The 12,202-nt window shown below is 34.7% G+C and overlaps 1 protein-coding gene across 4 annotated transcripts in view; it reads left to right on the top strand.

The window, feature by feature from the left end:
• The first annotated feature begins 271 nt into the window (after positions 1-271).
• Positions 272-12,202, top strand: part of LOC106880015 (zinc finger protein 410) — a 39,881-nt gene continuing 27,950 nt past the window's right edge. For 2 of the 4 annotated variants that reach the window (XM_052971638.1, XM_014929808.2), the window contains exon 1: positions 6,712-6,817. The gene's annotated coding sequence lies outside the window, so the exon portion shown is untranslated. Of the gene's footprint in view, positions 1,803-3,051; positions 3,217-6,711; positions 6,818-12,202 lie in introns of those variants that run through there. The other 2 variants (XM_052971637.1, XM_014929809.2) reach the window with 2 other exon arrangements.

The raw sequence follows: 12,202 nt of genomic DNA, 5'->3' as shown, positions 1-12,202 counted from the left end.
TATATATATATATATATATATATATATATATATATATATATCAGTCGGATCAAATTGCAGCCAAATTACAAAATTTTAGATAGCCCGAGGATGACCACAATGTTTGAGTTGAAACGCATAAATGAATAAAAAAAAAAGGTGGCAGATTTAAATGCCACAATGTTGTATTTATTTTCCTCCGCAGCAGACTGGAATGACGTAATGTTTAGAGGGAAGGGGTGAGTAGAGAAAGAGAAGAAGTTTGTGAGGAGGCGAGAGAGAGAGAGAAAACTGCAGATTCTGTCATTGAGGCAAAGCAACACATTTGTCTTAAGTCCGAGGTACCTACGCACCAGATCTTTATTCTTCGAGGAAATAGTCTAAAGCTAGCTTTTGTTTACTTGGTACAGTAAAGTAATCATGTTCAATGTCAATAAATTGACATTAATTACAGGCACTAAGAGAAAGTGTAAAATAGAGAGACTGGCGAAACTGCGACATATATTCATACACACACGCGCGCTACTCATATATATATTATACTTGGTAACTTTCCTACAGCGTTTTCTTAATTGAAACGTAGTGAGATACTTTTTTTTTACATAACCATAAGCTGCGGTAATCTGTGTTAAAGACGTAAAATTCGACGTTAATATTATTCTACCAAATAGTGAATATAGAAGTATTTTAAAAGTTGTGTTTACCCTGTAATGGCAGGATATTTAAAGAGGAGAAAATACACAAAAATAAGAAACCTTTTAATATGCTTTTTAACGGCGAGAAAAAATTAAATAAAATTCGCTTGAAGTCGGAAACTTATTTTACTACTCTATTTTCTATATTACAAGTAAACATACTACTATTTTGCTATTCTTATTTGGTCAAAAATCAACGTCGTCTTCAACAAGAAAGAAAGATTCATTTATACACGTCACATTCATACATATATATATATATATATATACACATACAATAAGTGAGTCTAATGTAGTCGTTCGACATGCGAGAAATAACCAAATCTCCTTCAATGTACACGCAACTATACTAAATAAAAGACGCATTAGATAAATATAGTCCTACATGGCTCTAAAATGACGACGGGGTGGTTACGGCTGGACTGCCTTTGCTAAATAAGCTCTGTGCGATCGAAGTTCGCGGTGGGATCACACACCATCATAATAACAGGTAGCTTGAAGAATTTGGCGCTTTTAAAGAGAACTTAGATGGGATTTCAGCAGAGAGCAGTAATGGAAATTTCCGATTATAAAGAATGACAAAAAGAGAAAGTGTTTGTGAGAGAGGAGGAGGAGGAGGGGCTACGGCGACCGTTTTTACCATTCTCCCGCTCAGAGAAGACTTAATAGCTGACAGACGACTCTAAAATAGTTAATCAGCCACGATTCTATTATTTGACAGAAAACAAGGTTAAAGCACCAGTGTTTGTTTTGAAAGGGAGCAAATCAGATCGATAAGCATTTTTTTACATGTCGTTTTCTTCGAACACTATCAATGATTGGAAGAGGTGATTATTTCGAAATTTCATTTAGGAATTTCTTGAAAATTGTGAAATAAGAGTATTTGGTGTAAAGAAAAAATGATTCCAATTAAATAACTGTCTTATAATGAAAACTGTTGTAAAGAGAATCAAACGAATTTCAACATTAATGAACGAAATATTTGCTATTATTACTGCATGACAGCCATTCCATTTAAAATACCAGTTTTAGGAAGTAAATTAAGGGACTGCTAATGTTCATATAAGAAAAAAAGGAAGCATAATATAAAACTAAAAACGAATGTGTATATATATAACTAAAAAGAAAGTAAGTATATATTTTACAACTACCATGGTAAGGCAAACAAAATGTTCAATAAGGAATAGGTTTTCAAGAGAGCCTTTAAAACTTGTGTCCCGATATTCAATTTAGGAATCACTTGAAATTAATTTTAAACATTTTCAAAGACATTTAAAAAATGTCTAGTGTAAGCTAGAGTATACATAAACACACACACACACATATATATATATATATATATATATATATATATATATATATATATATGTGGCATTAGAAAACGTTTTATCTCTCACACGTGGGTCATGTAAACAACAAACGACAGAGGCTTCCGAATATCTTATAGTTATTCATTAGAAAATTTTTATAAAAATGTATATTAAGATCTACTGTGTGTATATATATATATGTAAGTCTGTATAGACTAATAGACTCTATAACGATTGACTGTGATCTTATAGAATACTTTGTATTTTGTTTGATCACTGACTTCGTGATCTGCTGAGAAGCTTTTTGCACATACGAATCAATGGAGCTTGGAATGGATTTTTTAACTTCGAAGTCATTAACCCAAGCAAGTAACTATATACATATATATATACCCTTCTCAATTCCATTTTAAAATCAAACAAGATCGCTCTTGAAAATATTTAAGGACATTTTTAAAGTTATCAATCACAATAATGAGAGAGACAAAAAAAAGCAACATTTTTCACAAATTCGAAATATTATTTACTAGAAAGTGAAATTATGGAGACATGATTATGAAAATTAAACAGAAATAAAGGGTTTTGTTTTCTTCCCTACCCCGTCTTACGTTCTCTAAATCTCATTTCACCTCCAGTAAAAATCTTGATCCCCCACATGAAAATAATTCTCAATTCTTCATTTGTCTTAACATCTTTTGAAAAATTATTGAAATTAAATGTATTTTAGAGTATAAAAAAAATATCAGTATGAATGCGATTCCCTTTGGTTTATGCTTGGAAACATGTTAGAAACCAATGCAAACGTTGGTTGTTTATTTTCTCTGCTAAGAAAGAAATCGGGGTAGAGCACCAAAACCTTAACCCTTCGTATATTTGTAGTATGTATAAATATGACCGATAATCAAACCTTAGCCCTTCATGCATTTAAATGCACTATGTGTGTATGCTTTCCCTTCGCCATATATATATATATATATATATATATATATATATATATATATATATATATATATATATATATATATATATATATATATATATATACAGACAGAGCTTGCAAACACATGAAGGGTCAGTAGGGGTTTGGTTATCGTTCATATTTTATATACACATACATGTGTGTGTGTGAACTATATATATGTGTGTTAAATATGAACGTGACAATTGGAAAACTAGATGATTGTATATCGAACTAGTGATTTCATTTCATGAGAGACAGCAGAAGATAAATGGTGAGTTGCTAGAAAATATTTCTTTAAACGTTGATGAATTGTGGTTTTAAAAGTACATTGCTAAAGAGAGAGAGAGAGAATGATGCACCATACAAGTCAGTGGTGGCCAGTTCAATTATCGATTTTGATTATTTCTTTTCATCCACCGACACAACAGAGCTAGGTAAACAGAAATAGCGAAAGGAAGAGACGATGGTTGAGATGTGAAATAATTTAATTGTCAGGTCTGTATGGTTTGTGGATATTGTTGTTACAAAATGGGGGACCACCACGGGATTCCTCCTCCTCCACCTAGTTTCAGACACACGCACGCACATGTAGCGATAAAGCTGATAAAGTAAAGACACATTAGGATAACCGCTGACTAAATCTGGTCCATGTTAGGAAGTAGTAACGACCAAGCAACGTCCAACTGGACCTTACATACGTGTTCACAGTTTGTTGTTGACCTTTTTATTCGCGTACCTTCGATACCACTAGACGAATCAAACGCGCTTCCGTTGTTTACTTGAGCAACATGGCGGCGCCCATAATTACAACATGATTCAAGTTTAGAGAAGATTTATTTAAAGTTATAGAAAAAACGAAAACATTCATCAAAACAAACGAGAGTGTCATGCAAGAAGACCATTTTAGAAATCTTACCGTTACTAGTCCACTCCGTCTCGACGACACCTCTGAGTAAAGCAACCCTTTGCAACCGGTTGAAACTGGTACATGCCAACCAGCTTCGGTCATTTCCGTGTCTGCTCGGAGCCTCGTTCGAAATATTCCGTCGATAACATTTGCATAGACGAAATTACTTTCGTAGAAGTAAAGTGTGTTGGACACGAAGTATGGAATGAGAATGTTTGAATCGCATCACAAACTTTATATAAATAGTCAACAGACTTTGTTGGAATTGGTTGATTGACTTTCTAGAAGTAACGCCGTACTGTCTTCAGTAAATAAACAGAAGACTACATTTAATAATGTAGTACTACGTCTGAAAAACAGACAGTGATTATGACAGGAACACCTAAAATCAACAATGTACTCAGGCGATAGACCTGCCAGAAATAACAGCTGAATCTCTTTTAAATGACTTATTACCATCTTTTAATACGATGAACAATGTAATTGTATTACTTGGAAGACGAAAAAGAAACAAAGTGATCCTGGTCAGAACGCTTTTAATTATAGGTTTTCTCGATCGGAGCCAACATTCACAAAACTTGAAGATTAACAAGTAACATAAAAAAGAAACTTCGCGTTTCGACAGAATTCGATAAAATAGCAGGACCGACTACAACCTGTCTAGGCGGTGCCCCAGCATGACCACAACCCAATGTCTGAAACCAGTAATAGAATGTTAGTTTAGTTCCATATATATATATGTGTGTATTGTTTTGCTTTATTTTTGATATTCTTTTACAAAACCCAATTAACAATGAATGAGAAGCACATTCATAATGACGTAATGTTGAAATGTAAATAAATAAATATTAAGAGTTGTGGTTGTCATCTTTTTCTTAACATTTACTCTTGGATTTTAAAGAAATTTTTGATCCAAACTGGTGGAAAGGCTTGAAATGTATTTAATTGCATTTATTTCGTTGATAATGAAAGGAAAACACCACCATGTACGTCGCAGTTATGTATGAATCTATCTGTCACTTAAAACGTCAACCCGAAGTAGATGAGAAAAGAGAAAGCAAAGAAACATGAGTATATATGAGAGAAAAAGGAATATAGAATGAGAAAAGTAGGCTATAAGTTAAGTAAAAAAAAGATTAGAAAGATGAAGAGGATTTTAAAAAGAAAACATAGTATAGTAAGATACAGAGAAACGAAAACGATAGCAAAGGAAATTTAATAATGAGCAAAAGAAGTCGTAATTGAGAATAATAGTGTGAAATTAAGAGCAGACGAAGTAGTACCCTCACTTTGTGTCTACGATGCAGACACCCAACATGGTCCTAACTGGTTTTTTCTGGTTCTAACGGTCTCTTTCTGATTGGATCCGTTTGCTTACTCATAGCTTTTTCTGTTTAACTCTCTTTCGACCATTACGTCCGTCTTTTTTTCTCATTCTTTTACTACCAAATATAAATTTATATAAGCATATTTTTATTCAAACTCAAATTAATCATTCATTAAAATGTGTTAAACTGAAGTTGTTGCCAACCACTTTTGACACTGGAGCTGCGATTTCTAGTGTGTTTATAACTGTATGTCATAGCCATACGTTAATTAAATAGCAATCAAACCACCTCTAAATTACTAAAGAACACTTTAGATAATGTACGCTCAGACGTAACCCTAAAAAAAAAATGCAACATGATCGAGATTGTAATAATCTTTATCATAGTAGTACTGCTCAATCAGGGTTGACTGGGTGGGTAAACTTGTCTACATGAAAACGTAATATACACAAATAATTATGTACTTTTGTATTCACATACTTAATATACAAATAAAATATATATATATATACACACACAAATAAATCCGTACACACGTGATGTGTGTATACGCAAGTATTTTTCAGAAATTAATTCCCTCGCTTTAAAAAAAAAAACTATCAATATATTTTACACTATCCTCATTTCTTCAAACTAGCTTTTTTTTTCGTTTTCTTTTATAAATAAAGCAATATGAATACCCTTCTCGTCATAAAATCCGAAATTAATTATTTTACTTGAAAGAAAAAAATTATTCTTTAAAAAAAATGTTTTCAGAATATAATAAAGATTTTTTTTTTAATTTATATTATTTTATTTGTGAATTCATTAACAGAAAAATATATTAGCAGATAAACAACCAAGATAGAGAATTACAAAAACAAAAGTGTGCCAAAATCTGTAAACATTCAAAAGCGCCATTCAGCTCGAAAACCATCTCGAACCGGTTTTTTCTCAATCCAAACTGACCGCCCAATCTCTATTTTGTATCAATACACCCGATTTATTTACATCGATCACAGCTCTCATTTATTCTGTCTTTTACATTATTATTTTGTTTACTACATTATATCAATTACTCCACATAAAATTAAAGATATATTGACATCTTTTATTCGTATATTCTTTGCTGCTTTCGTTAAAATTAAGAAATTGATCAGGGAATATTTTATCTTTCCAACCGATTTACTACTTTCGTCATAAAGGCGCGCGCGCATTCACCAACAATAAGTTGTTTTATTGTTATCGCTTGTTACCAACAAACACTTTCTTTTAGCTTCTCACTTATCACTAATTCTTCATTTTTTTGTTATTTTCGTGTATTTGTTTCAATTTCAGTCTTTTCCGTTATGTTATTGATTTTTTTTTATCTTTGTTACCTGACAATCAAATATTAAATATTTATTTAAAAATTCAACCAGCTGTTACTTAAAATAAGGAGGAGGAGGAAGAAGGGACTTTACAAGTCAAGATTTCGTTTGTACTGCTTTCTGATTCTCCTCTTCCTCACCCCTTATTACTACCTCTTCCTCTTTATTCCTCATTTGTACCTCCTCCTTTCTCTTACTTCTAGCTTCCTCCCCCACTTCGTCTCCTACACGTTTATTGCTAAACTTTCCGACATGACTGCAGCCCATAATTTCCATACTTCCTTTGAAGTGAGTAGAGTGACTTTTTCTTAACCTTTTCATTCATTCCATCGTCTCTCTCTTCTACCAAACACCGCAACTTAAATGGAATTAAAAGAAACTTAGTTCGAAGTTCGACCTTCGTATAACAATAATAATTATAGTTGCTGTCGGCTCTTATTACTCGTACATTATTCACTAAGTCATGCAGAATGGCTGGGTTATATTTTGTATTATTTATTCCCATTTAAAAACTACGGTATCTTAAAGAAGAACTACTGTTGTCATACCAAATACTAGCTAGACTTCAATAAAAGCAATCACCGTAACTATAACTGGCTACTTCACATTTTAATTACTGTAACCATTTTAATTATATCGTATTAAAATTATAAATATTGGTGATAACTGCTATACGTAAACAAGTCAGTCACTAGTTGATATATAAAAATATGTGTGTGTACAAGTATGTATATGCATGTGCATTTATAAAAATCTGTGCGCATCTATGTTTGTGTATATATACCTATATATCCTATACATGTATATACGCGTGTTTGTATGTTTATACATACACTTGCTGGGTGACATGGGAAAAAGAAAAGTATCGTGGTATGCAACTAGTTAACTTAGAAGAGCAGAGTCTGATGTAGTAGCCGTTGAAAAGCAGAATGATGACACAGTGTATTGGTTGGTGATTAAGCTGTTCTTCCAGTCAAGCTGACTACTTTATATTGGATGTAGTCCACGTTGTTTACATGAGTCTCTTTAACATCGTCCCAGATGAGGAAGTAGTGGTTTATTTAAATCTCTCACTTGAGTTAGTTTTGAGGTAGCATATTTTGCTGTTATCAATAAAGGATCACCAGGAGAGATCGTCAGTCATTGTAAGACCTAGAATTTGTAGCGATATTTTCATTATGCTTTGTCACGTTCATCTGTCGGAGGGACGAGAACCTAGAGAATGATTGATCACTTGAACGGTGACTTTGCTTAAAGTGAAAAAGAGTTGTGCACAGTCAACCTTACTTTTCCCGTCCATGATCATCTTCAATGTTGTGTCAAGACGACTGGGGATAAAGACGGGTGCAGTAAATGACCAACATGTCTTAATTGCTTCATCTTGCTCTCTGCACTCAGCAATACATTGCTGCAGCCACCTTCTCTGCTGAACCATGAAAGTTTTTTTCTGCAGAGTTCGTTGAATCCAGTCTTCACATACATTGGTAGACAAGCCCTATTATGCTAATTAAACCATCACTGGGACCCTGACAGTTGTTACTATTCCAGGTCAGAGTAAACCTTGGAACAATAGTGTATAAGAAGTAGTCCCACACTACTCAAAATCCTAGAACTTCCAAACCAGGGCTCCACTCTCAGATGCAGTTTAAAGTCATGCGCAGGACCCTGTCTAAGAATATAGACTGGGTGAGGCAGGAGATTGTCATGATGGGAGTACAGATTGAACATGATGTGTGGTAACTTCTGTGTAAAGAAGGTTAAGGAGAAGTAAAGGCTAATTTCATTTGCATAAATGTGAGCTTTGTTAAAGGTGACAATGAGCAAGTTGTTAATGTACAGGAAGAAAAGTGTGTGAGTATAAACAAAAATTAAGAGGCACCAGAATTGATAATACACTGAATCACAAAAGAAACGATTTTTTTGAAAGGTCATTTTTTATATAGTAAATTCTGAGAATTTATTTCGGGGAGATAAGTGTAAATATTCCAAGACATACTGGTTTATGGTTGAGACCCAAATTGCAGGTAACCTTTCAGCTTTCCCTGAAACAAGAAACCAAAACACAGCTACATTGAATGCTGTGGGTGACAGTTGCAAACAACTGTCATGAAAACCGAAATGCACATGCCATGGCTGGCTTTCAGCCCAGATTTGAACACCTGTGGGGTGAAATCTGGAGACGGCTGAACCAGGTGGTCCCAAGGCCAACAACTCATGTGGAACTGGAGGTAGCTTTCCTCGGGGTGTGGGTACAGGTGCCAATGGCTTTTGTGAACCGCCTCATGTATGACCGTTTTGAACACTCAGGGAGGGCATACATGATACTGAACATGTCACACCCTACAATCTCGATGTACTATATCCACCCACTACCAGAATACTTAACAACCCATAGACTGTGGTCAAAGTGCATCCAAGAAATTGACTTTATCAGATTTATCTCTGACGTAATGAAATTAAAACATATTTCACAGTCACACAGGTCTCGCGTTCCTTTTGCGATTCAGTGTAAGTGGACCAGGAACAGCATTCCATCTGTTCGTACAGCAATAAGAGAGAAAGTTTCCAGTTCAAGGGGCAAAATACCAATGTAGCCCAAAGGTGACAGCATAGGAGATTCCTGTGCCAAAGCTAGGAGATTCTTGTGGACTGAAGCAAAGACAAAGTCTTAGCAAGAAAAGAGACAGCTTTACTGTTACTAGGGAAGGAGTTTTGCTCAATGTACATGGAAAAGAGGAGGTAAATCCTTTGTAAACTATGAGCTCACAGACTGGATGATAGAAGAAAGACTATGTAGCAGATGAAGTGGAGTAGTAGCAGTTAGGACATATAGAAAATATTGCTTTCAAATACTTGGAAGGCTCCTTAGGAGTAGTTGATAGCTGTTGTTCTCTAGGTAACCTAATTAGCAATGAAGGTGGATATTCTGAAAACATAAGAAACAAAGTTAGAACAGGCTAAAGAAAATTCAATGGGCAGTTACCGCTGCTGGCAACAGGTTTTTTTGTTTTTTTTTCTGCAAGTGAAGGGTGGATTGTTTGATGCTAGGGTATGAAGTGTGATGTTGCATGGTAGTGAAACATGAGCAGTGGATGCAAGAGGAAGTGTAAAAGCAGGGAAGAAATAAAGTGAATGTGCTTTTCTGGATATGTAATGATAATTGTTCATCAAAGATAGAGCACAAATAAGCTGAGAGAAAAAAACTGGGCATAACAGGAATCAGATGTAGTATGCATACTGAAAGACTGGAGCTGATATGAACATTTGATGCATATGGAGACCAATGGGTCAAAATATTAAATGGTCCAAGAGATAAGAACTTGCAGCAGAGGAAGAGGGGATGAAAACTGATCTCAAAAGGGAGACAACAAATACGGAGATGCTCTGCTGAAGACCCATCCAATTCATGCCAACATAGGAAAACAAGCATAAAAATGATGATAATGTATAATATACACAAGTATGGGTATGTTATTAAGAAGTTTGCTTTATAAGCCTTTGGTTATTGATTTGGTCTTTTTGTATGGCATCAAGGCAAATATATTTTCCTATACCTTTAGGTTGACCTATATCTTATGAGCAACACTGGGTAGAATGGAAACAGTTGTCTTTGTCTGTTTGTATATGTCTTGTGATTTGGTGGTTTGACAAACAGGGTTTGAAGAGATAAGCTCCAGACTTAAAAATAAGTACTTGAGACAAAAAAAAAACAACCTAGCTGAAACTCTTCAAGTCAGTGTCTTAGTATGGCCATGGTCCGGTTTGTATAAATATGTATTTGAGTGTGTATCTAAGTCTTCCTTGTTGCTTGAAGGAATGAATACAAGCAAAGAAACTGAGTAACTACAAATTGCATCATCAGCTTTGAACTAATGTATGTACATACATATCATAGAGAAAGAGGATGAGGTATAGTCATCAATTTATATCCACTTTCTATGCTGGCATGGATCAAATGTGCTGTTGCAGTTCAAGTCATTTGGAGCTACTGTCCACCTAAACAGGTCAGAACACTATCTGTCATTCACTCCATTGTTTGGTATGTTTTCTCTGGCTTAATACCCTTCCAAATGCTAACTACTGTACAGGGTGCACTGAGTGCATTTTATAATGGCACTAGCACTAGAGAGGGTGCCTTGTCCTATAGAGTCCTTCCTACTCTATACTGTTTCCCATCATTCAAGGCAGACATGATTGAGCAGGTGTACAAAAGAATGTGCACATCACACACACACACACATATATGCATATCATTATTGATATCATTATTTAACATACCTGTTACATGCTAGCATGTATGGAAGGGTTTGACAGGATCCAACCAGTCTAAGCACTGCATTGCAATCCACTGGATGCTTGTTTTCATGTCACCATCTCTAATGAGGTCACCATGCAGCTTGCATGACTATGAACCTTAAGAGAAACAGCTTTATGCCAGGAGATGAGAGAAGGGGCCAGAACTTTCTCTGTGTACTCCAGAAAATAAGGTTGTCCTGAAATTGAAGTTGTGGTCCTATTGGTATTATAATTGATACTGTTTGCTTTGCATTAGTAAAGTGTAAAATAGTAAAGATCCTGATAATCTGGAATAATTTAATTATTATTCACTAAGTTTTTTTTAAATATTCATATATATATATGTCCCTTTTTTGTATCACCTACCTGTTGGGAAGTTTTGCGTTCTTGTCCCATTTCGTATTTTTATATATATTATACAAGAATAAGGGCAGGGAATCGTCAATTACTAATAGAATTAATAATTAACAATTTTGCCAAGTAGTTCAGTATGAAAAAAACCTTTATCGGTAAAATCATTTATCATCGTAAATATACAGGGATTAGCATTGAGTTGCTTCTCCAACATACTGAAAATTTAGAAATAGCAGTCAAAAAACTACTGATTCTAAACTACAAATTTTTCTCTAAATGGATGGCGATATTTATGGCGCACATAGAACAAAAAACATATATATATATATAGCAGCATAATACACTTTGGTTGCTTATATGTAAGTATATATTTATCTAAATCTTGTACGACTCTATTCTTTCTTTCTATCAGCCCTTTCACGCTTATTTGTTCATTCCACTCTTCGTTCTTTTGTTCCCCCTCTTTCACATTTCCCTACCTTCTCTTCTTGCTCACTTTCCTTCCTCTTTTCACTTCACTGTGTCCCTGTCATTTTTTCTCCCCATCTCTTCAATTCTTCTGTCCCTCTGCCTCTACCTCTTTCTCTTCTCTCCCCACATATCCAGTGTTCAGCCAAGCCTGATCTTTCTTGGTTCGGCTGTCATCTGTGCAACATCTATATTCCTCCCTGTGCCTGTGAAATCTTGTATCCCTGCCATAAGGCTTTATTTCCTCACATGCCAGCTTAATTTAATTCATCCTTAGTCGAAAGACACCTGTTATTTGTATTTGTGTAACATTCTCCATTTCTTTTCCGTCCTTGTTTTCATATACATTCGCTGCTTTCTTCCAAGGAATTTAATGCTCTAGGCTTAGTTTTTTTCCTTGGTGCTGGCCAGATTGGAGCAATCTCGAGTATAACCAGCTGAAATTGCAAAGATAATCTGGAACTCGACTGAGGAAAGAAAACTCCAAATGAGCCATCCTTGTTTTCTTTGTATCGTCTATCTGGATGTTTTGTCGTCCCCTTTTTGCATCACTTA

The sequence above is a fragment of the Octopus bimaculoides genome, chromosome 11 (genome assembly GCF_001194135.2).
Source record: "Octopus bimaculoides isolate UCB-OBI-ISO-001 chromosome 11, ASM119413v2, whole genome shotgun sequence".
Lineage (NCBI taxonomy): Eukaryota > Metazoa > Mollusca > Cephalopoda > Octopoda > Octopodidae > Octopus > Octopus bimaculoides.
This window is presented reverse-complemented; position numbering and strand designations above follow the sequence as displayed.